A 27,680-nucleotide genomic window follows, 5' to 3' on the forward strand; every position below is an offset into this window, starting at 1 on the left:
CCATATTTCATAGGGCATATTCGAAGGTGATTGCTCTCCACCATTGTTTTCCGTTTTGACCTTTTTGGTCGTACGGGCACGCCTCTTCGTAATCCAGCCAGTTATTAGCTTGGATTTGAAATCTCTGAATCTTTCAGCAACAGCTGAAAGAAACACATTCTTCTTGTCCTCATCGCTTTCGATGTGGAAAAGATTCTACAAAAAAAATTTATATTTATTACTGTCAATCAAATTAATTTTAAAATGAAACTAAATGAGTAAAATAGTAAAGTTGCTTACCATAGTATCATTCCATAGAGACTTCTTCAAACCCTCTGGAACCTCGTTCCATGCGTGCAATATGGAAAGCTTGCGGATATATAGACCCACTTGTTTTCCATATTGCCTACGCCATTTTCCACAGGGTTGACCCAATGCACTGTATTCCAAATGCATGGGTTCTGTGACTTTGAGATTTTTCATAGGACCTCGCCCTTTTCTTTTCTTACTAGTAGTGGGAGCATCCATTGGTGGGGCGTCTTCAGTCTCAAAATCATTGTCAATCAGTGGAGCGTCTTCAGCCATACGCTCGTATCTCACAATTTGGTCCTCTTCGCTGTCATAACTACGATGCTCATTATCCGAGGTCTCAATCTCGAGGACAATTTTGTCTCTGAATAGATGCATTGTATATCAGTACCTTAAAGAGTATGAATAGAAATATATTAGAACATAAGCTAAGTAATATTAAGAATACGACTATGATTTACAATTCTAATACGTTTGACACAATAATATATAACAAATAGTGTTATGTGCAAAGTTTCATGCAAAACAAACCAAGTGCCAAAAAAACTTTAAAAAGCTTTAAATTCATACCTTGTGAATCACTTAATTCAAATGCATTCCTTCTGTGTGATCTACACGCATACATCATCTACATCATCTTGATCCACTGATTTTGGATTGATAAAGGGAGGGGAGTCTTCAAAAGCATCATATTCTTCCTCATCCTCAACATCACCTATACCAAGGATACTTCTTTTTCCTAGTACAACAATAGACCATTTTTTTATCAGAAGGGTCTACAACGTAGAATACTTGCTTGCCTTGTGTGGATAGTATGAATGGCTCCTCACTATCACGCAAACGAGCTAAGTCTACAAGAGTGAATCCATAAGGGTCGTCATTTTTTATGCATCGTCGATTATTATCTACTCACTTACATTTGAAAAGACCAATATTGAAAGTAGAGTAGTCAAGCTCCCATATTTCATGTACCCGCCCGTAGTATACCAATTTAGCATCAACCGGCGCTTGATCCTTCGCACTCGCGTAAAATGTAGATGACGCTAAAATAGAAACCCCACTATTCAGTAGATACGATGACTTCTTATATTGACCCTCAGTCCAAAATGTGAAGCCATTAACATCGTAACCCTCATATTTGTTGACATCATCACGAGGACCAAAAGCTAACCACTTAACAATTTCGGATACACCCTTGAGTTCTTCGCATATTACTTGATTGTGAAACCAATTAATAAACGTCTTGTTATGCAACTGCATCAATGCCCTATCCCCTTTAGAAGGATATTTTGCGTGCAATATATCAAAATGCTCACTCAAAAAAGGATGAACTTTCGGAATATGATGCAACACATACAAGTGTGCTTGTAGAAGGCTTTCTCGAGGAGGTGTGACCGATTTGGAGCCAATTGTTCCTTTTCCCTCAAGCCTTTCTTCATGTCTAGAGGTGGGAAGTCCAATAGACTTTGCCATGGCCAAATAATCGGCTATAAAGTTACTAATCTCATCGCTCACAGTACCTTGAATCATACTCCCCTCGGGTTGTGCTGGATTCCTCACCTTGTTTTGTAAAACACCCTGTGTCTTTCAAAAGGATAACACCACCTTAAAAAACTGGACCCAAAAGCTTGATCTCACGAACGAGATGGACAATAAGATGAACCATTATGTCAAAGAAAGAAGGTGGAAAATACATCTCAAACTTGCATAAAGTTACAATCACGTTGAGTTGAAGCGCATCAAGTTTAAAGGGATCAAGAACTTTACTACAAATTGTGTTGAAGAACGAACATAGCTCGGTAATAGCATATCTCACATGTTTTGGCAGTATTCCACGGATTACAATTGGTAAGAACACTTGCATCATTACATGGCAATCGTGAGATTTCATTCTTCCCAACTTCAGCTCACCATTTATGCTCACAAATCTCTTCATGTTGGATGAGTACCCAGACGGAACCTTAATGCCATACAAACACTTACAAAATGTCCGCTTCTCTGCTTTGGACAATGTATAGCAAGCTGGAGGCAAATAAATTTTGTTATTACTCATCTTCTTCTTACTGCCACCAACTTCATCAGCTCTATTTCTTCTCTTACTCACCTTAACATGTGCCCACAACTCTGGACGAAGACCCTTACATTCAAACCAATCTCGCATGGCCCTAACATCCTTTGTCTTACCCGGAATGTTCATGAGAGTCTCGAGTATGGCATCGCATACATTTTTCTCTATATGCATAACGTCAAGACAATGCCTAACCTGTAGATCTCTTCAATATGGAAGCTTTCAAAAGATTGATTCTTTTTTCCATAATCGGTCTTCACCCTCTTGCACTTGCCCCGTTTTACCAAATACAGTCTCAACTCCCTTAACCTGTTCATAAACCTCATAACCGGTCAACGGTCGACGAGCTACACGGTCCTCAACCACCCCGTTGAACAACTTCTTCTTCTTACGATATTGATGGTCTCGTGGGAGGAACTTTCGATGGTGCATGAATACGTGTTTGCACTTAGGAATCCACGTGGATTCCATGTCATTGATACATATTGGGCATGTTTTCTTCCCTTTGTTCTTATACCCCGATAAGTTGCCATATGCCGGAAAATCATTAACGGTGCATAAAAGCATTGCACGCAAGGTGAACTCCTCATTAGCATATGCATCAAACACTGAAATGCCTTCATCCCACATCTTTCTCAAATCCTCAACGAGAGGTGCAAGATACACATCTATGTCATTGCCAGGTTGTTTAGGACCCGAGATAAGAAGCGAAAGCATTATGTACTTACGCTTCATACACAACCAAGGTGGCAAATTATAGATCACTAAAAGTACCGGCCAAGTACTATGTTGAGAACTAAGATTACCGAATGGGTTCATTCCATCCGTACATAGTCCGAGCCTTAAATTACGAACCTCATCCCCAAAATTCTTATGCAACCTATCAATACTCTTCCACTCCCGAGCATCAGATGGATGTGTGAGCAAGTGACCTTTCTTCACCCTATCATCTTTCTTTATAGAAAACAAGCGCTTCAATCTAGGTATTATTGGAAGATACCACAATACCTTAGTCGGGGGCCCTTTAGCATTCCGAGCCCCTTTACGCTTGTAGCGCGATAACGCACACCTAGACACTCTCCTAAGTTCTCGTTTTCATTCCGATACAACACACAATCATTCGAACACGCATGAATCTTCTGGTACTCTAAGCCGAAAGGACACATGAGCTTTTTGGAATAATATGTCGATTTTGGAAGTTCATTTCCCTCAGCAAGCATCTCACCTAACGCTTCTAATAACATTGTAAAACTAGCGTCACTCCAATTAAACTTTGACTTAATGTTGAAAATTGTCAACACTGCTGTTAGTTTGGTGAACTTTGTATATCCAGGGTACAAAGGCTTTTGAGAAGCCTCTGTCAACAAGTCAAAAACACGAGGACGTTTTCCAATCTCATCCTCGACTCCCTCCATCATCTCATCAACACGATCCACATCCTCATCAACATTCTCTTCATCTGTCTCATACCCATCAACATGATCTACTACATCCTCATTGACATCAGCCACATTATTGACGTCCTCAACAACACTTTTCTCTTTGTAAACTCCCTCCTCACCATGCCAAACCCAAACATGATATTGAGGCCTAAAACCACGTCAAAGTATGTGCTCCCTAAGGATATCAACACTATCTACCTTTGATACATTGCCACAACTGACACATGGGCAATAAAAACCAACTTCCCCCGTCCTAACTTGATGTTCAACCGCAATACTACAAAATTCTAATACGCCATCAATAAATTCCGACGATTCAATGCTTCCATACATCTAAGAACGATCTATTGTCATCCTAATTAGTGTGATAAATTGATTCAAAACAAAATTAATACACAACTTTTAAACATATATAATTATTTCTAACAAACATATTTAACCCTAAATATACATACTTCATATACATACCAAGTCCAATAATCTCTTCCTTATTTTCAAACTATTCACTTAAATAAAACAATGATTTTTGTGAGACTCTCCTAATCCATTCAAGAAACAATAATTATTCAATACATTCACCAATATCAACAATTCTCAACGACATCTACCCTATCTCTTGAATTTGTATCCACCACAATCATCATGATAACTTTACGCATACTAGCTCAATTTAATTCCTCCTTGGCCATCAAATTAACAAGCATAAACTATTAAACTAAACAAAAAGACTACTGGCAATTAACTTATAAACTATTAAATTAAACTAAACCAATATTTTTCCTATTACCAATATTCAAAAAGACTACTGCCACATCTAAGAATACTAAACAAAACAAAACCAAGTCATTAGAATAATCTACTACTAAAATTGTAATCCACACTTGAATCCTCATCATCACTTAACTCACTAGTAACATATTTTTCATAAGTTTCTCAATTACGGACTCGTCAAATTAACTCATATAAATTTTCATGATTCATCAACATTTAGGATTTAGCACATGATAATAAGAATATGCAAATGGATATATGTCAATGAAATTAATTTTATATAAACAAGAGCATAAAGAGTAAGGAAAAGCAAAAAGAATCAAGAAAGATTTACCTTCTGTTTGACAGCAGCAAGAAACGAAGATGAAGATGAAGATTGATTTCTGGGTGTGACAACAACAAGAACGACTTTGAAGAAATTGCTGTACGTTACGTATGTGAAGCGTAATTTCAATGGAGAAGATGATGAAGTTTGATGATGAACAAGAACAGTAGAAGTTTGAAGTTTGAAGTATGGAGAAGATGAAGATGAACACAAGAAACGAACACAAATCTTGATGCTTAATCTTACGTTGGTGAAGATGAAGAACGATACGTTGTAGTCGAGTTTTTTCAATGGGTTTGAGAGAACGATACGTTGTAGTCGAGTTTTGTGAAAAAAGAATTGTGGGTTATTTGCTGTGTACTGTGTAATTAAACTGATGAACAAATTAAAGCATGCTGCGTACTATATCACAACGGCTATTTGCTACGGGCCCTAGCCAACCGCAACAATTAATGCTTTTTTTTTAAATTTTGTTGTGTAACGGTTATTTTTAGGATTGCTCGCTCTTTAACTGGGCCTTGGTTGGTACTTTATCAAAGAACTAAGATGGTGTTTTTCGCACAACCTTGCATACAATAAATCTAGAAGGATTATTATTTGATGGAAACATGGGGAAATGAATATTGATATCAAGAATATGAGTAGCCAGCTAATGCATCTTGAAGTACATCCAACTTTGGGAACTCCTTTTGCCTGTTCCTTTGTATATACCCATACTGATAAACGTGATAGAGTGCTCCTTTTTTCTCAGTTGGAAGAGATTGCTCGCTCTTGTTCTGGGCCTTGGTTGGTACTTGGTGACTTTAATTGTGTAGCTAATAGCAATAAACGCATAGGAAATCCTGTGCGGCTTTCTAAGGTCTTACCTCTTCGAAATTGTCTGAGTAGATGTGGTCTTCATGATATGAAATGTAATGGACGTTTTTATACTTTGACCAACAAACAAATGGGGATTAATAGAGTCCTTAGCATAATCAATCGAGCTTTATGGAACACTGCGTGGGAGGATGCTTATCATTCTGCTGAAGCTTCCTTTTTACCTGAAGGAAGCTACGATCATTCTCCTGTTATGATCTAGTTCTTTCCTCAGGTACGTGGTCAAAGGCCTTTTCGATTCTATAACTTTTGGGCTAATTGTCCTGGATTATTTGATGTTGTTAGCAAGATTTGGGATACTCCTATTCATGGTTGCTCCAGCTTTCAAATACATCAGAAATTTAAGCTGCTGAAACCGGCCCTTAAAGCTCAATTCCAGCACAATCCTGTTTAACTTCAGTTGATCCAAGCTGAGAAGAACCACAACATTGCTCAGGAAAACCTTCATTCTGACCCTACGAACCCTGCTCTTGCAAGTGTTGAAGTTGCTATGGCTGAGTCCCTAAAAATTGCCAGAGACAACTACTCATCCTTCATCCAGCAGCAAGCAAAAATTAATTGGCTTCAATATGGTGATGATAACACAACCTTCTTTCACAACAACATCAGGCAACGTCAGTCTCAAAATAAGATAAATATGCTGGTTGTCGAAGGTAATACTATCTGCAATCATGAATAAATTAAGCAAACCTCTGTTTCCTTTTATTTTGAGCTTTTTTTGTTGCAAAATAGAAAATAGGAAACGTGTTAACATGAATGTTATTCAAGCTGGTCCCATTCTATCAATCGATTTGTGGCCCCATTCTGTCAAAATCATTGGTCAAACCCAAGGTACATTTGTGGCAGGAAGACACATCACTCATAACATTCTTTTGTGTTAATACTTGTTTAAACATTATTTAAGGAAACAATGTTACCCTAGCTGCTTACGTAAGGTGGATTTGATGAAAGCATATGACACCATGGATTGGTAGTTTCTACATGACATGTTTGTAGCCCTCAACTTTCCCTACACTTCACCAAAATTGTTATGAACTACATTTCCTCTACACAGTACTCCTTGTTGGTGAATGGTTTTCCCTCGGAGGTTTTCATCCCTAAACGCGGTTTAAGACAAGGGGACCCCATTTCCACTCTTTTGTTTGTTATAGGGAAGGAATACCTTTCTCGTATAATGTAGGTTACAAGACAGAACAAAACTTTCAAATTTCACCTAAGATGTAAGGGTCTAAAGCTCAATCATCTCCTATTTGTTGATGACCTAATGCTTTTCTATAATGGTGATGTTCCTTCTACTCACATGTTATACCAAGGGTTGTAGATCTTTGCTGACTCTTCTGGTTTACGGCGTAACTCTGCTGGTATCTTGCTGACTATATATCTTGCTGGTATCCCTAACGCTATTAAAAAGGAAATTGCCCATACTGTCTAATTGCCTATTGGAGCACTCCCTTTCAAATACCTGGGTATTCCTCTCACTTCTAAGAGGATCTATTTTGTTGACTGTGATATTTTGGTTGATAAAATTACAGCTCGTATTTGCTCTTGGTGCGTTAAATCTCTTTCGTATGCTGGTAGGCTCCAATTGGTGTCTTCTATGCTTATTCACATTAACTCATACTGGTGTCAACTGTTTATTCTTCCCAAGTCAGTGATTCGGAAGATTAACTCAATCTGTAGAGCATATTTGTGGCATGTTGATCCTAAGAATCCTTTCCCTGGTAATGTAAGGTGGTCAGATGTGTGTAAGAAGAAAAAAGATGGAGGGCTTGGCCTGCATAACATTGAGGTGTGGAATGAGGTAGCAGTGGGTAAGCTTGCTTAGCATATCCATCACCTATCAGAGTCCTTGTGGCTACTATGGGTTCATGGGGTCTACACCAAAGGGGTTGAATTACGTATTTTCAGCCCCCCTCCAACTGCGAGATGGTCTTTAAAGAAGATATGTCATGTAAAGGACAAGTTGGCAACCATCCTATAACCTCAAAGAGGTGTACAATAGTTGTTGTGCAGATAGTCTTGTAGTCCCATGGACCAAATTTGTTTGGGATAGATCATCTATCCCCAAGACTAGATTTATCCTATAGATGGCCATGAGGAATAAACTAAAAACCAAGGATAACCTTATGCATATGAACCTCCAGGAAGAAGATGAGTGCCCTATTTGCTGCTTAGGCTTCGTATCAGTGAATCATATCTTTTTCAACTGCCCATTCAGTCTTCAATGCCTGACCAGGTTGAGATAGTGGCCTGGCACTCGATTTCAAGTTACCACCCTTGTTGACATTGTTAAGAAATAGTGGAAAGTACATAGTTTCAAGGGAAAAATTATTTGTATGAGCATTAGCTATCTATGTTATCAAATTTGGCATGCTAAGAATAAGCAATATGACAACGATGAGTTAGCACTGTGAACATGATCATGAAGAGGATTCGACAAGAAGTTAATACTCGGACTTTAGCTATATATCTTGTAAAGGCTCAAACCAATGTTTGGTTTAGAGACCTCTTCCATTAGCTTCTTGTATTGTTTTGTTTCTTTTGGCTGGTGTTTTCTACTTTGTGCACATGAAGAATGAATTGGTGCAACCCTTCTTCGAAGATGGGCACCTCTTTCATACTGATGCGGTATAAAAGTAGTTACCCTAATCTTTGTGTTTGTATTTGGCTTTGTTTCGTGCAATGAAATTTTTTCATTTTCAAAATAATAATAATAATAATAATAATAATAATAATAATAATAATAATAATAATAATAATAAACACTAGAAAAGAATTGAAAAATAACACATGTCGACTATTTAGTGTTTTGCCAAATGTATTTATTTGATAGGATTATAATCGATTGCCTAGAAATATTTTCTTAAATAAATTAAAGTTAAATTAGGTAAGTAAATATTATTATATTAATTATTTATATCTAAATTATATATATAAATAAATACTAATAAAAAAACTGGAAAATAACACATGACGACTTTTCAGAATTTTGCCAAATGTATTAATTTGATAGGACTACATATGATTGCGTGACAACTAATTTTCTTAAATATATAAATAATAAATAAATACTAATAAAAGAATTGAAAAATAACACATGTCGACTTCTTAGAATTTCGCCAAATGTATTAATTTGATATGACTATAATTGATTGCGTGACAACTAGTTTTCTTAAATATATAAATAAATACTAATAAAAGAACCGGAAAATCACCCATGTCGACTTCTTAAAGTTTTGCCAAATGTATTAATTTGATAGGCTTGTAATTGATTGCGTGACAATTTATTTTCCTGAATAACTTAAAGTTAATTTACGTAAGTAAATATTATTACATGAATTATTAATATCTAAATAAGAATATTAAATAATGTTTTTTTACGAAAAAACATAATTTATATGTAAGTAAGGAATTATTTTTGAATAATATATTAAGTTAAATTATCATCATAATCATATATATTAATACAAAAAGTTTGAAAACAATAAATGACGACTCTTTAGAGCTTTGCAAAATGTATTATAATATTTACATACTTTTCTTAAACAAGAGTTTATTTTTCTTACATTATTCTCTGAAAATTTAATTTATATATGCCTTATACTAAACTCAGTGCATACACGGGCTTCTAAACTAGTATACTATACATATATAGTGGGACATATAAGTATCAAAACTTAAGTCCAAAGCAAAAACCGAAACAAGAAAAGGAGAAAACCAAGACAAAGACTTTCCACGACTCGTCGCTAACGAACAATGACTCTCCCTTCTTAGAAACGAGTCGTGGTTTTTTTTTTTTTCTGAAATGTGTTTTCAAAGGTCAGAACACAAGAGACGAGTTGTTGCCCAAAAGCAACAACTCATCTTTTTTTTTTTGTCTAAGAGTATGACCGATTTTTATCAGTTTTTAACAATTGGATGGTTACTTTAATCATTTCTATTGATTAGTAATTTCTCAAAAATTATTAGAAACCGATTAAACATCAATTACACAATCATTTGGGTGGTCTTAAGATCACAGACAACCTCTATTACAAATAAAGGCAAGTGGATGTAGGAAAAATGAATTGAACCTTAAAAGTCATTTTCTGATATCTCTTTCTTTTTCTTATTTGCGATAATAGATAAAGAAAGTTATCAACTCGTTGTGTGTTTTCTTAGTTGATTACCTACACAATAAGTTGATGATTTCATTCTACTCTCTATATACTAGGAGATTAGTGTTTCTTGTTTGTATATCATTGTGAATTTCTCTTTTATATCCCAAGTACTTTTGTAGGAGAAAGATGATCACATTAGGAAATTTCTCATACAACTACAACAAGTATCGAGTTTCCAAGTGACACACATTGTTGTAAGATTATCTTAAAGGTGAACTTTATTTGGTGGTTATACATGCAAGAAGATCAGTGCCATTTACAAAGGGGAATACAAATAAGTTCTTGTGTTGTTTTTAATTTGTACTTCATTATATTACTAATAATAAATGTTTAATAATCCTCCCCCATTCAGAATATATTAGGACCTCTTTCTCTTTTTAGAAAACTAATTTTATAATCTTGTTTCATCCATCAACGCTAATGTTCCTTCGGAGTGAATTAACGCCTAATACAACACACTTTACAAGTGATTGAGATAAAACTGACATCCCTATGGATTTGAATTAATTAACCTATCCGACCAATTGAAGATGAAATGCACAAAAAACAAATAAAATAAAGTTATTACTGTGACACATTATAAAGGTTGTGTCTATCTATTCATAAGTTTAACATTTAAAATATCTCCATAAATGGATAATTCACTAAGAGCTCTTTACTCTAGGCCTTGAAAAATTTCAATGGACTATCTCATTCATCGCAGTACAAAGCAACTTTTGGTCATTAATACTTGTCGCTTAAAAAATTCCAAAATAATTTAACCACGTTGAGTTCAAGAAATTCCCTGTGAATTAACTTTCCCGTTAACATTTGATTTATATAATACGATTGCAATAATTCATGCTTGATCAATTGAATCCCTAATCATGACTTTAGTGAAAGAATCAGCCCAATTGAAATTCTTGTACACATAATTAAGATTTGTGACCCCATTAGTGATAAATCCTTGCACGAGACTGATATAGTTATAAAAATGTCTTTGTTTAAAAAATATTATTTTAATAAATAAAATAAGTTTGTCATTTTAAAAGTAAAATTTTATTACGATTTTTAGATATCAGTTTTTATTACTATTAAAGAAAAAATAAATAATACGAAGAAAAATATAGGTGTATAGTAGACCTCTTACTTGTAAATGTGAGTAGGAAGCTGAAACTCTCCTAAAATTGCCAACTACACTCACAAAACAGTGGATCAGACAAATGTCATTAAATGTTTGATGATGAGAGCTCAAGATCGTTAGAAGAGCCACAATGACAACCACATGAGGAAGGTAGAATTTAAAGTCGATCATAAAGTTTTCTTTAAAGTCTATCCAATGAAAGGAATAAAGTGATTTGGAGAAAAGGGAAAACTAAGTACATAATTTATAGGACCATTTGAAATCCTTTGAAGAATTGGTGAAGTAGCTTATGAATTGCCATTGCCACTAGAGTTGGATCGAGTACATGATATCTTTTGTGTGTCTTAACTGCACAAGTATTTGTATGATCCTTCGTATATCCTGAGCTGCGAGCCACTACAAGTTGATGAAACTCTGAGTTATAAGGAGAAACCATTGAAGATTCTTGATCCGCGGGTTAAATAATTGAGGAATAAGTCCGTTACCCTAGTGAAAGTAATGTAGACTCACCACGAGGAAGAGGAAGCGACTTGGGAGAAAGAATCTGAGATGAGAAGTCGATATTCACATTTATTTTAAAGGTACGTAAATTTTGGAAACAAAATTTCTTAAGTAGGGGAAAATGAAACAGTTACAAAATTTTCATTAAAAAAATTATTATTATAATAAGTAAATAACTTTGTCATTTTAAAAGTAAAATTTTACTACGATTTTTGGATATGAGTTTTTATTATTTTTAGGACAAAATAAATTATACCATAGAAAGTATGGGTCTATAATACACATCATACTCGATAAACGTGAGTAGGAAGCTTAAATTCTCCTAATATTGCCACCTACATTCACGACTCACCCAAAGTCATGACCCACCAAAACAAAACCCTCTTATTCATCTACTTCTTCTTTAGTTTCAAAAATCTTAATTCTTTCTCTTCTCGTGCATAAGACTTCCCCAAATACTGATAATCAACCTACTTTTTCATACTAAGTTCATAAACTACCATGAATTAAATAGTATGTGTTCATATTAGAAGCACTCAAATTAGAAATTAGGGTTCTTGAGATTTAAATTAGATCTTTACAAAATCAGTGTAGACTTATGCGAAAGCTAAATTGGAGTTTATCTTTGATTATAGATTTTGTTGGGATAGAAGGGCCTAAGTAATCAGCATCATCTTCCATCTTTTTTATTTGTTAAAGTAAGTCTTAAATATCTCCATTTTATATTCTAAATTATGTGTAGGTTAATCCTTTTTGAAGTTTACTCACGGCTCACAAGGATCCCCCTGCAGTTTTTTGTTTAGTTGTTTTGCGTGGATTGCTTTGTTTATATAATAATATTTGTATTGTAAAATGATTTTAATAAAAATTAATCGTATTATGTAATTATAATTGATAAAATAAAGTATGCTAATATTGTATTTATTTAAAGAGATTATAAAATCATGTTTACTTAAAGTTTTGTTATAAAGTACTAAACATTGTAAATATCCTTTATTTATGATAAAATGGGAATTAAAATCCTAGAGCTTGATTCCACGTATGGGCTTTTCAAATCCATCTCGAGCAACCTTTCCTGTTTAGTTCTTGCAAGAACTATTTTTAGGCGATGACGATCATCCGTTGTTGATAGATATATAGATCAAGTTTACTATATAACGGTCACTGAATATTCCTCTTTTGCATAGTATTTTTGTACTTTGTTTTGAATATTATTTTAAATATTATTTTGATATGGGGCAAATATTATATCTTTTGCGAAGGATTTTGTTAGGTGCATTTTATTTATATTTTATCTCTATTATTAGGGTTAATTAAGTTGGGATTTTGCTGAAACAACCTTAAGCAGCGTAACAGTATAATAATATTATCTAAAAAGTACACCGAAAGACTTATAGAAGCTTGGGCTGAATCCGATCTGTGGCTCGATAGTCAAAGCAAACCAATATTAGAGTATTTAAAATTTTTTACATAATTAAGTGAATACTATTTACAAAACATTATGAAATTGTTACAATTTAATTTACAAATATCTAATTTACATTATGTATTTCAAAAAGAAGTCTTTGCCTTGCATGTAACATATAATACAAGTAGGCATCGTCTCCAAAGCAGAGCTAACCTAAAAATGGATCTATCCCCCATACGGAATAGAACCCTTCAAAGACTGTCAACAATTGAATTGTTGAGTAATCCGACTATAACATTTATATACAAGTTATAAACAAACATCTCCAATTTAATCTTTTGCTCATTTGGTAACTCTTTTAAAACATTAATTTATCAAAACCATAATTATTTTAAAAGAGCGTTTGGTATTGACATTTATATACAAGTCGCATGGATCCTCGCGATATGCAGCCACGATTCAGACCCAGTTCTGAACTCAGCTTAAATCCAAAAATTTGAGTATCCTTTTTTCATTATACAATTTTGTGCCAAACAATCAGCAGCAAAATAATACTTATAAAAATATGAACTAACTTGAATTTAACTTTAAAAGATAGCAGTGTTTGTAGAATTACTTTCTCAGCAAGATTAATATCACACAAAATCACACACAAAACTTTAGAAAATCATAACCAAGATCTACTTTATCTAGTAAGTCTTTCAATGGCTTGATGAACATCAAAATTAGTCTCCTTTTTAAGCTACTTTAATTAATTCAGCAAAAAGCTTCTAATATAAAACAAGCAAATTTCTTCAACCAAAAATCAAATTAGAAAACCAAAGAACTTCATTGATGCATTTGAACAAACACCTTGTGTGCATCAACTTCTAACTCCAAAGTGTGAAAATCCAAACTCCCTTTTTACATCACCATTAATAATAGTCAACAAACTCATACCATCCATAATGATCCAATAAAGAAACATAATATAATCCTAAATATTTGATTAATGAATACCCAATTGAAATCCTAATTTGAACAATTAATCTCATAATTGATTATTCTTGATTACCATGACAGTCTGTTAGGATTTTGGACATAACTCTCTCAGAGGCGATTCAAGTGACCACACGATCGCGACTCAGAGCTCTACAAATCATATGCAGACACCAGAACCCATAAATGGTTCGAAATGGCTCAAAATCAGCCAAGAACAGAGAAGGCAGAATCTGAATTTTTAAGAACTATAAATGAACTTTGCTTTTAAACATTAAAGATGAATCAAAACTCCAAATTGTAACCACTAATCATATACTACCATATGAATTAGAACTCAAAGAGAATCCAAATGAATCCAACTTCAATACTTGAACTAATTACCGAATTGATGTAGAAATTAAACCCAAATAACTATTACTAATCAATATTAAACAAAAACCCAAAACTTGATAAGAAACTCGATTTGATACTAGAAACCTAATATGATATCATAATGTACCCAAATAAATCTAATTGATACTCAAACTACAACCAAAAACATATCATAATCACCTAAGTTCAACGTGAATACAAAATAAAAGTTTAAATTCAATAATCTTAACAATAACTTAGTCATCACAAACTCAAACCATAACAAATAAGATTTTCAATAATAAACAATATATTGAATTAAAATCATAGTCATAGATCAAATGAATTTTCTTTATAAAATCAATTACTCAAAATTAAAAGCTTTAAATGTGTCTCACCTCTTTTATGAGCAAATCTCCATTAAAACTTGATATGCAGGGTTTTTGAAAACCATGGATGGACTTTGCCCTTTTCAAAGCTTTAACTTCAATCAACCTTCAAATAAACCTTTTGACAACTTCTAATTGATTATAACCAAACTTTGATGCTCTATGAACCCTAACTTCAATAAAAACCCAATTAAGAAACTTTAACTTCACTTTTCTCAATTTAATCTTTCATTAAAACCTTGCTTGATTCCCTTAACTTGCTATTTTTACACATAATTTATGAGTATCAATTCCTTCTTTCTATTTGAGAATTTCCAACATAGAGAGATGAGAAATAGGATTATAGAGGATTTTTGGTTTCCTGGGTAAAAGAGTTTGTTCACTGATTATTTTTCTCATTGATGATGATGAATAATATGAGAATCATATTCTCTTGTTAAGATGTTTGTAGTCATCAAAAGAATGAGTAAGCAAATTCTGTCACTAAACCTAATCAATGTTTGACACTTAAGTTTTCATGTGTCATCACATGACAAGATATTTTTACCCATTTTCTTTTACCTAAAATTTAATACGACTAATACTTAAAGGTAATAAACTATTATACGTAGTCCCAATAAAATAATACGCTTAAGAAAAATTAATCCCATTTATACTTAATTAATTAAAATTATTTAAGCGGCTAGAAAAGGGTCTGTTTCATTTGCATAATTATGCTTGCTTTATTTGGATTTAATGCTTCGTCGGTAATTTTAGTGTTTTTGTCCATTTCTGGTAATCCTCGTCAAAATCGATCACAAATCAAGTACATTTGGCACATACTCTACTCACTTAACTCCGAAAGCTCAAGGAATCTAAGCCTCAATGACCCAAGTTAAGAAAACAAGGCAAAAAAGGGCTAAAGTAGGCCATTCTAAGCCCACTTGACGAAAACTGGGTCGAGCCAAGCTTGCTTGAGCATACAAAAGACTTGCATTAGAGACAAAAGCTGAGCAGGAAAATTCTGAAGGCCGCTCAACCAGGTCGAGCGAAGTTGGCTTGTGTCGATCAAGCTTGGTCGGTCAAACAGCTAGGTCGTGCGGTTTAGGCGAGCATAAGATTATGCAAATTTTCAGAATTTTAGTACAGGTCACGTTATAAATTAAGAACATTTTAAAAATTATTTCATAGTTACCTTTCTGTGTAACATAGTTACTTTTACAATTATGAGTATTTGGCTCAAACGTGACCATAAATTTTTTTTATTTTAGTGAAATCAAGGGTGTAGTGTTCTTCTTACCCTTCTCATTTTCAACCTCTTCTCAATGGCTTTTATATATATATATATATATATATATATATATATATATATATATATATATATATATATATATATATATATATATATATATATATATATATATATATATATATATATATATATATATATATATATATATATAGCAGCACACCCATCATTCACCCTCATCCAAGCAGCAAACAGTAAGCAACAACCAGCAGATAGCATCACACCCACGCACACACGGAACAACAACCAAGCGCAAGCAGCAGCTACACATCCAGAACACATACTGAAAACCCACCACAACAGCTAGCATGCAGGCAACACCACCACAGACCACGCACAACCACCACAGATCAGAACACAATGCAGCAGACAGAACATAAAGCAAAACCCCAATCAGCAACAGCACAGACCCTCGGAAAACATCCCACCAATACCAGCAATAGCAGCCACGAAACTAGGTTTCGATAAAAACAATCATCTTGTAATGAGATAGCAATTAAAAACACTTAAAAAACCAACCATATACACGAAGCTCTAATCTAATATATTATTGCTCCAAGAGATAAAGAGACTAATCAAACCAATATCCTCACAAGGATTAAAGAGATAGGAAATGTGACTTTCACGGATGCAACTAAGTGTATCGCGTTGTTCATATCGTTCATAAACACTTCACTTCAAGTAAATCAAAACAATAAATGTGGGTTATAAGCCATATTTACATACCAGTTTAGGTTGAATCACGCATCACCTTGCTATCTCGGCCATCAACTCTTGTTTTAACTGGTTCTCTCTTTCGACCCTCTTGTTTTCTTTTTCGGTCATTTCTTGTTTCAACCTTTCAATTTCAAGTCGGAGAGCAAACTCTTTCACTGCAAATGCTTGCTCCATTTGTTGAAATTCTTCCCTAACCTCAGAATCGGGAGCTGTTGTTTTTTCCATTTTTGGCCGTAACCAAGGCCTTTTGTATAACCACTACAATTCTTAAAGACCCTTGCATACGCTTCTTGAGGTGTGAGGTTATCAGCACCTTTTTCCTCAATTTCTTTCTCATGCAAATCCCTAAGTGCTTGGAGATTGGCAGTTGCATCTGGGTCTAATCCGGTAACGGCATGCCTATCATTCAATTAAATTATTGTTAGTAACAGCAAATTTGTATAAATCTTACAAAAAAGAATTTGTATCCCGATATACCTATGGGACTTATCATATAGTCTCACGTATAGTGGTTCTTTATCGGCTTGTGTCGAAGGTTCTTGTTCTAAAACTTCTGCATTATCTTGTTGTGAATCTTGCGGTATATGTGGAGGTTCATTTTCCTACATAAAGAAAAAATATATCATTTATTTATGTTTAATATAGTCATATATAGGGAAAAAACAAAATACCATTTTATCTAAAAGTCTTGCAGTAGATTTTGCTCCATTTGAATGCTTGATTGTTTGCTTCAATTTAGCATTTTTGTTTTTTTCACTTATGCTCTAAAACAAAATTCAAATCAGATACACATATTAATTTAAGACCCATTATTATTATTATTGTAGCTATAAGTTAAAGATAGGTCTAATGTTTGACCTTGGTTTTAGGATCATTCCAATAGTGATCAATTACCCAATTCCACTGATTAACATCTATCTCAGGAGGTTTGTTTGCTTTTGCAGCAGCAATTGAATATCCGATAAAACATTTCTCCTTCAAATGTTATCGCCAACCTCAATCTAAAGCTGCACATTGACAACTCAATGCTACTTTCACATTGACTCCATCAACAAATTTTGGTAAATCCCATTCACCCTGCAAAAAAAACCCAAAAACTATCATACTCCTTCCTCTATTACTAAGAAAATAACATATAAAAACCTTTTATTACCAGAATCTTAGAATACAACCTTTCCTTGCATTCTCGATCCATGCCAACCCAGTTCCTAGCAAAAATGTTGAACTAATCAAAATAATTTTTTTGTATATTGAAGACCACAACATAGAATAGTTTTATGGGATAAACTCACTATACTGGCAACAACAATATATGAAGCTTCATTACATTAGGAGTCTATAATGCTTATGCTAAGGGTATGGATAATTTAGGGGTAGGGAGGAATATTCAGAACAGTAGTTGTTTTAGTACAGTAGTGAAGCAGCATCTGTGTGTAGAACAATAGCATGTGCAAGCAAACAGTGGCAGTGTGTATGGGGGTTTATGCAAAAGAGCTTATAAATGTGGTAGCGTGTGAGGGTTCGGAGAGAATACATAGGCCTGAAACATACAAGCAGTGGCAGGTGCGTTCAGCACGGGCTGGATTAAGGCAGCCGCCTTAAGACCGGGAATTCGTGAGGCAAGCTAAGGTTATGATAAAGGCTAACTACCAAGAAGATTTTCTTGTAGATAAAGATAGACATTGAATGCTACAAGGTTGGAAGGGGAGAATCTTCTGTTCGCTCTCCTTTTGGCAACCCTCTTGATCCATAGTAATATATTCTTAGTTTGATGTTTTAGCATAATGTAACATAATTTTTGGCCCTTAATTAAGTTAAGGTCACTTCTATCTAAGAAGAATATGATCAAATGAATCTTTGTGAGTGTTCAATGATGATATGACTTAGTTGTGATATCATTAGCAGCAACAGCCAACAGGCTGTGTTCAGATGTAGAACTGCGACAGTAGACTGCTGATCAGTTTAGTAGTGATATCAATGTGTGTGTCTGTAATAATTAGAGCAACACTAGCAAATCAGAACAGCAACTCAGCACAGAATGCAGATGACAGAAGTTGAGGAAGTCATACATTGATGCATATGCGTGATCAGAGATGAAGTGATAATGTGAATCATACATCAATAATAGTTTTAAATGAATAGCATAAATGATGTCGAACAAGCCCTTAAAATATGATTTTGTTTATGAAGCTTACCTAGTTTTAAGAGTGCAATATTCTCTTACCCATCTACTACAATCACAAATAAATTCAGTAGCCCTTTCACCAACACGTCGCATATCGTCTGAAATTGTTGCAAATGGTTTTTGTGTTGGTGTTTCTCCCTCCAGCGACGTGATTTTGAACCCCTACTAGGTCTACGCAAATGTGATAAACTAAAAATAAAACAGAGGAAGTATCAATAGGTCATGCAAATGCAGTAATTCAAACATTGATAATTGATATGAAGCTTTCATTATATAATTCTGTAAGTATTTAAACACCCCAAGTATTTTCCAAAATGTCCATGCAGAAAACACCTTCCTTCATCTTTTTCAGGTGGGAGTTTTGCTTACTGTCTTAATGATAGATTATCTCACCTAATTTTAAGCCCTCAAGTAACACTACCATAAATCCACTACATGGTGTCCAAATATGCTACCTAACAAATTGAAGAGATGACAATAATAGTATAAATGTGTCTCATCTGTTGTAGCTGCTGCTCTATTAGCTTGTTGTAATCTTCGGTTTTGACGATAACTCAATTGAGTACCCTGAGTATTAGTTACAATTGTGTCGGCTTGTGTCAAAGACAACCGACTTTCTTGAATTCTGCAGTTCATTCCCTTAGTAATAATAGATATTGAAAGGTTCCTTGTTCAACAATGGAAAGTTCAATTCAAAGGAACAAATTTCTTACCAATAAAAATATTAAATTATTGAAAATTTCTTTTAGACATCGCTAATAGAAGACTCACTATCACTACTCAAGTTAACATTTTCAAGTTCTCTATCTAAAGAACATATGCTTGATTCACGATCTGAGAACTCTTCATCATTACCACTTGATTCATCATCAATTTCTTCATCAACATCAACATTACCATCATTGAATTCTATAGGTTCATTATCAACATAGTTTGGTGCCATATTATTCCTAACTGGATAATTGTCATCATCAATATGTTCACCCTCATGTACAGCATTGACTTCTTCAGTTTCTACTTGATCCATGATGACTTATCATCATTATCATCTTCATCATTAGGGAAATCAAAGTAGTTTCGAGGTTTAGTTTTAATTACAATCCTCCATTGGGGTTCATTATGAGTAGGGACATAAAAAACTTGTTCAATTTGAGATACTAATGCAAATGGCTCATTTGTTTTTAATTTACGACTAATATTAACAAGAGTAGCTCCAAACTTATCCTTTTGAATTCCTTTTCAATCATCATAGACATCAAACCACTTGCACTTAAACATAACAACTCTAGGACTTGTTCTATTTTTAAGGAATCATATTCCAACACAATCACCTTCTCTAATAAGCCATAAAAATCTCTTTGGCCACTGTCTGCATCTCCTTTGACCATGACACCACTATTTTGTGTTTTCCTCTTTCTTTGTCGCTTTTTAGTATGAAACCTAAATCCATTAGTAACATATCCTTCATAGGCCATTACACACTTCAATGGCCCTCTGGCCAAGCACAAAAACTCCTCATTTACCATTTTGTCTCCTTCGTTCCAAAGTTTGGTTATCTAAAAATGAATCGAGAATAAAAAACAATAAGAAAATTCAAACATAAAATTAATTTTAAGACAAAAGTGTAAATGTACTAATTGTGCTTACTTTATTTTTGAACCAATCGCACAAGTCGATCCTTGAATCACCATTCTCATTCTCATATTCACTATGAAGTTTAAGAGTAGTTTAGAATCATTTTTCATTGTAAATAAATGCACGAACACAAAATAAGAGCCCAAATACTTACTCTATAAAAAATCTTGCCTCATCACAATTTTTCAAAATATAAACTTACGCCAATTTCCATTCATCAAAGGTCAAATCTTCTACATTCATCTTTCCTAATGGCTTCCCTTTATTACTGAACACCGACAAGGAGTGGGTTTGTTTCTGACCATCACCATCATTCCTCAATGCACGATTAAAATCAGTCTCAATCATGTTCATGTACCTTGAACAAAATGTAAGACAATCTCTTGCAATTACTGAATTTGCAATTGATCCCTCGGGGCAAGATTTATTACAAACATAAGACTTAAATATACGCATCAACCTATCACACATTAAGTCAATATACTAAACATATGCTATAAAAAATATAGGAATAACAAATCGAAGATTTTTCATCACCTTTCAAATGCATACATCCAATGATAATGTACAGGTCCTCCCAACTTTGCCTCAGTAGCCAAATGTACACAAAGGTGTACCATAACATCAAAGAAAGCTAGAACAAATATGCGCTTAACTCACTAAAAGGCTCTAAGACCTTCTCATCCAAGACACCACAAAATATAGGAACAAGCAAATCTTGCATTAAAACATGGCAATCAGGACTTTTCATGCCTATAACTTTTCCGACCTCTATAGTGGCACACCTTGCAATGTTCGATGAGTATCCATCAGGAACAACTATCTTTGACAATAAAGTAACAATTTTCCTCCTTTCTGCTAATGTTAAGTTAAACGGTGCTCGAGGAATTTCATATGTATGTCCTACCAATTTCGCTTGTAATTTTGAGTGCATTTTAATTTCAATAAGATCCAAACGAGCATTCAATGAATCCTTATTTTTTCCGGTTACTTCAAGTAAAGTCCCGATGATATTATCACAAATATTCTTCTCTACATGCATAACATTTAAATTATGTCTAAGCAAAAGATTTTTCCAATATGGTAACTCAAACAAACAACTTATTTTCTTCCATTGATGAACCAATATCGTGGTCCTCTCTTGCACTTATGAATGTCACTTTTTCCAAACATCATAACCACTAAGAGATGCGGGTGGAAGGCCTCTTTTTGTTTTTCCATTAAAAAAGTTTCGATTAAGTCTCCACTTATCGTCAATATCTAAAAATCTACGATGTCCCATGTAGCACCATTTGCAGCCATGCCACAACTTGTTAGAACATGTATCTTTAGGACAATTAGGACATGCAAGATTCCCTTTAGTTCTCCAACCAGACAAATTAGCATATGCGGGAAAGTCATTGATGATCCAAATCAAAGCAGCACGCATAACAAATGTTTCCTTGCTATATGCATCACATGTTCTTATTCCAGGCCCCCGCAATTTTTTAAGCTCATCTAGTAATGGTTGTAGATATCAATGTCATTTCCGGGAGATTTGGGACTGGGAATTAATAAAGGCATAATAATATAATAACTCTACATGCACATCCATGGAGGCAAATTATATAAAACAATAAAAACTGGCCAAATGCTATACCTACTGCTCATATGACCTCCAAGATTGAACCTATTAGTGGCTAACCTAGCCTTAAACTACGTGCATCTGCATCAAACTCTGGATATAACTCATCAGATGGATGCCTCAAAATCCCATCATCTTCAACATGCCTTTCCTTATGCCAACGTAAGTGACAGGCTAACTCCAAACAAGCAAACATTCTTTGTAACCATGGGATAAGCGGAAAATGACGTAAAACTAAGTGTGGTTCTCTTGCCACCACATTTTCTCTCTCACTATCATTATCCGAATCACCACCTTGAATATTAGATCTTTCTTTCCACCTTGAAGCACCGCATATCGGGCATTTATCTTTCCCCTCATTTTTCTTTCCAAAACAAAGCACAATGATTAACACACGCATCAATCTTAACATAGTCCAGCCCTAGCATTTTGGTATACTTTTTTATTTCATAAAAGTTTTTTGGAAAGGATAAATCAAAATTAAAAGCCCTGTGCAAAGATTTAAGTAACATTGAAAATGAATGGCCAGTCCAATTCCCACTTACTTTATTATGGAGCAAGTTTACAATAAACTCAAGCCTCTTATATGTTTTACACCCTGGGTATAAATCTGCTTCTAAATCTTGCATCAAATGTTCAAATTCCTTAGGCGTTTCATTATCCCTATCTTCAAATTCTCCAAATGACTCTACATTAGAAGGGAACCTTGAATCATCATGCGATGTTGTTGCATCAAATAATAAATCAACAAGATCATCGCCCATCACAAAATTATCCGTATTCAAATCAACCTCACTAGTGTATGACTCTGACTCAATTCCTTCATCATTAATACCATTATTAGTTATACTCTCTCCATGGTGAACCCAAGGATTATAATCCCTAACAATGCCTAAACCTATCAAATGATTTTTCATTGTACGTCTATCATGAAATAGCTGAAAGTTGCATTTTAAACAAGGAAATCTAGATTAGTACCGACTTCCTTATCTTTAAAAGCAAACTCTAAAAAACAATTAACTCCACTAACGTATGACACATTTCTTCTATCATTAATTCCCCTATGATTCATCCAACTCTGATCCATATTCACGCTTCAAAACAATGAAAAAAATGAATACTAGCCAAATAAAATGACAATCTAACTGGTGAATAATTATAAAATACTCACAAAAACTTTTCTTCTATTAAATAAAATACACTGATATAAATGGATACCTTGCACTGCTTGTTGAAGGTGAATTCATTTTTTTCCAAATTTTCTTTCTCGAGTGTATAGCCTTCACTCTACATAGTTCATTAGCATAAAAATAATAATGAGAGAATAATTGTAGAGATAAAGTTTTACATAACCTTTTGTTAACGAATCTTTAACTAATACTATTGTCATATTTAAAGACCGGTTAAATCATGAATACTTACACTACAAGGATTAGTTTGTATTGAATTAAAGTAGCACTAGCACAAATATGTCACAATGGGAGAAGGTATAGAGGAACAGAATAATAGGATCCCCAGGGGCAATAGTATCAACCTTGAACAAAACGGAGCATGAAAAGAGTACATTATGCCCCTAAGACTATTACATGACTCTTATGGCAAAAAGACACATAACCAAAAAATTAAGTCATGAGGCTATAAAATCATGCAGACGCAAACTTGGCAAGGTTTACCCATACCCTTTAGTTCCTTCTCCTTCTTCCATACAAAAGCACTAGAAAAAATAGTGTTCAAAGGTTTCATCAATCAAAAATCAAAATGAAATAGTCCACCACCCAATCTGTTCTTTTTTCTCCATTGAAAGTGTTCAAATGCAACTCTAACACTGATAAAATATAAGCAGACCATAAATTCTAAACATAGAATTATCTAATCATACACATTATGGAGTTCAAACAATATCATTAAAGAAAACCAAAATTAATTCCATTGAGTATATTAGAAACAAAAAAAAAGTAAATTTTTAAGAAAACATACTTTTCGTTTCCAGTTCAGAAAAATCAGTTCATTAGTCCTCAGCAATAATCTACAAAGAAGGAAGGGTTAGGACATATTAACAACCTAATTACCGCCAAAAAATGATTAAAGAAAAACAAATCCCATTAGTTGTACCCATTAACAAAGAAATACAAAACTAAATTATCATTAAATTAAATTATATCATACAAAAATAAAATTCAAATTATCATAGTTTAAAGCAAACTAAAATTATACCCAAATCAAATCATACTCAAATTCACAATATAAAATTAACTAGATTCTAAATTCTAATTCAACTTCAAGAGTTTTACCTAATTATTAGAGGATTAGTGTGTAGAAGAGGCTAAAATTCAAGAGGGCGCAGAACTCACTGGTGTCGGCAAAGCCGGCAATGGCACAAGTAGTAGCAACCGTTCGGCAATGGCGCAGAACTCACTGGTTAAGAAGATGGCACAATCAGCCGGCAACAAGCAGCAGCAACCGTTCGGCAATGGCGCAGAACTCACTGGTGGAGAAGATGGGAAGTTGTGAACTGAGTGGGATGAGAGATTTAAGGCAGTTGGTTCATTTTTAGGTTTTATACTATACAAAATTTTGGTATATGGAGGGAACTAAAAATTTTTGCGGGATTTTTATAATTTGTTGGGCCACAAATTTTAATCTTATTGTGCTGCATAACAATAATTTGGGCTACAAAAAATGATGTTGTAGCAATAGATAGACTTATAGGACCATAAATATTTTTTTTGACGCCCAATAGTTTAAATTGAGCCACAACGATATGTCGCCTAATATTAACAATGTGCCACAAAGTTTTTGTAGCCCATAAGTCAAAATATTTGTGGCCTAATAGCATTATTCTTGTAGTGAAGATTTAAGTCAAAAGGAATTGAAATACACGAGCCCTTAGCTGTAAAAGCCAAGTTAATTCTACCGTTATTTTGCATTTATTCCTCTTTTTTCAATTCTAACCATTTCAAAACAGTAATTGAAGGTTGATAGGAGATCTATAACTCTTTTAGAAGGGGGATGAATAATGAGTATGGCTGTTTAAAATTTTTGTCTGGGCAGTTAACTCAAGAGTTTGTAAGTTTCTTCAAACAATTTTCTGGAAACTATTCTTAGGCCGAATAACAAATCTTAAAATAAAGTAAGACAAAGCAAGTGATTTAATATCAAGGTTTAGCTATCAATAGCCTACTCCTCGCCTATAGGTTCCTTTCTAACCCTAAGAATTCAACCACTTTTATTAATAGAAGTTAGATCACTAGGAAGATCTCACACCGTGTTCTTTAAATTAAGAACACTTGAAAACACATCTATAAACAAAGGAAAATCGATTCCACAGTTTTAGGAAAGCTTATATTTAGCACAAAGAGTCCTAAATAACTAAGTAAATCAATTATCATAATTTAGCAAATATAAAACCGTGTAATCTAAATATGAATAATACTTAGTCTAATTTATGTAGCTCATAAACGTAAGACTAATTTAAACTTAAGTTATTCTTAGACTAAAAATATTATGATTAAAATATTATTTAAAACAATTTTTACCAAATGTGGTTTTGGACCAATTAATCAAATAAATATAATTTCTCAATTTAATGATTAATTTAATATGTGTCTTGAATATCATCACTTAAAAGGAGTTAAGTCTTCAATCTCCCCCTTGATGAAAGTCAAAATCATATTACCATGTGTAATGATTTAAACACGATAAGAACAATTACTTAATGTCATGTTTGAGAACGATGATTTCATTTGAAAATTTGGAATTGGCTCAAATTTATTGTTTGGCAAATCAAAAATTTTCAAATTTGAATTTGGATCAAATTCCACCATTGCTTTTAATGTACTTAAGTTGAAAATTTGAGAATGACTACCCAAACCTTATCATTCTCAAATTCTTCATTTATAATTTCATAATTGAAATCCATAATTTGAAATGAAATACTTGTTCCCGAACAACACATAAACGAATTATAATTCATGCAATTCCAACACTAAGCATAAAATAACAAGTTTTCAAACCTTTGAAATCTACTTTAAAACCAAACAATAATAATCATGACTAATCAATGTGTATATATCCACCAATACCAACACACACACAATAGTTTACTGTTAACCAAATAACCAAATTAAATAACATGCAAGGTTGTCAAACCAATGAAAAGCAATTCAAGAAATATATGACTTGATCATAGCTAGAATAATTTAACTACATACGAACTAATTCTAAAACATATAAGGCATTAAGACATGTAAGGCACATGTAAAGCATGAATAGCAGTAGGTATGGTATGAAACATATGGAGCATAGGAACATATATCAAACTAATTAAGCTAAGCAGATGGTTATAAAATGCATGCAAAGTTGTAATAAATTTATTTCAAAACTAAATATATCTCCCCCTTTTTTACTTTCATAAAAAAGAAACAAGGAGTCACAAAATGTTTGGGATATTGTTCATAAAAACTCAAATACCGTTTCCAAAAAACTAAAATTTTTTATAAAATGAGCAACATTAAATCACTTCTTTGACCTCATCTTCCTTTTCTTAAATCACTTGATATCCTCTATTTTAGCACCACATTCCCAAAATTTACCTTACGCTAATTACAACCTGTTTTAAAACTTTTTCGACTTGGTCTAATTAGTAGGTCTTGTGCTAAAGAGTATATAAGATAAAATTCCAAAGATTTCTCCCTATTTAGTTTTTTGATTCCCAACTGATCTTAATCGGATGTTGTTGAGCGAAACACAAACCTAATCAAGCACATGAGCGTCATTAGATATTTCCCATATCTTTTGGGAAATAACCCTGGGAGCGTAGATTTACAACTTCATTAGTTAGTAAGTGGCATGGCCTGTGTTGGAGCTTGCTTGGTGATCTCGAGTTTGTGGGAAACGTTGTTCTCCTTAGTTTTATGCTCTCTTGACCCCATTGCACTTGCAGGCCTATGGCAAGGAAAGAGTTTGTGCGTACACAACTTGCATTGTTTAGTTTTCCTTGCCTAGTTGCTCATTGCTTTAAGTTCATTTTGCCATGAGTTCCCTCGTTGACATGATAGTTTTTTGCTAGGGACAAGCAAAAGTCTAGCTTAAGGTAAGTTTATGTGCTCATTTATGAGCACTTTTACTACCCTTTTATTATGCTAAGTTTCATGCTTTTCAATCATTATCATGCACATTATGCATGATTTTATCTTGTTCTTGTCTTTGAGGTCGTATTGTGATTATTTCAGCAGATTCGGAGACAATAAGGTCAATATCAATATGTTTTGTGACTTGGTCACGCAAATTTAGGACTCTCTCGTATTCCATAATGAGCTTGGAAGCCTCTTAATACCTCCATGGTATAAAGTTACAAGTTGTTGTTCCATTCGGACTAACCAATACACCACTCAAGAAATTAATGTTGATCGCGCTTAAGATAAGAAGCAAAAGCTGCTAAATGAACCACCATTGGGCCAAAATAGACATGTTGGTCGAATGGCCAATGCTTCCCTCAAAAATCTCACCAAAGCTGCAGAATATAGGAGAATAGAGCACCATACGGGCG

General features: G+C 33.8%; 1 long non-coding RNA gene across 17 annotated transcripts; it reads right to left on the bottom strand.

Moving 5' to 3' along the window:
• Positions 1-16,131: 16,131 nt before the first annotated feature.
• On the bottom strand, positions 16,132-24,711 carry LOC130825718 (uncharacterized). 17 transcript variants are annotated; one of them, XR_009046933.1, is made up of 11 exons: positions 24,424-24,711; positions 24,110-24,158; positions 23,351-23,419; positions 20,663-20,866; positions 20,521-20,581; positions 18,884-19,062; positions 17,842-17,896; positions 17,547-17,765; positions 17,360-17,452; positions 17,166-17,290; positions 16,132-17,087 (listed from the first exon to the last, which is right to left on the bottom strand). It is a non-coding gene; the product is annotated as an uncharacterized LOC130825718 (long non-coding RNA). The 17 variants fall into 17 exon arrangements; XR_009046923.1 differs by having other exon boundaries at positions 17,842-20,429; XR_009046921.1 differs by having other exon boundaries at positions 17,842-20,581.
• Positions 24,712-27,680: the final 2,969 nt, after the last annotated feature.

Source organism: Amaranthus tricolor, chromosome 10 (assembly GCF_026212465.1).
Source record: "Amaranthus tricolor cultivar Red isolate AtriRed21 chromosome 10, ASM2621246v1, whole genome shotgun sequence".
NCBI classification, from domain to species: Eukaryota; Viridiplantae; Streptophyta; class Magnoliopsida; order Caryophyllales; family Amaranthaceae; genus Amaranthus; species Amaranthus tricolor.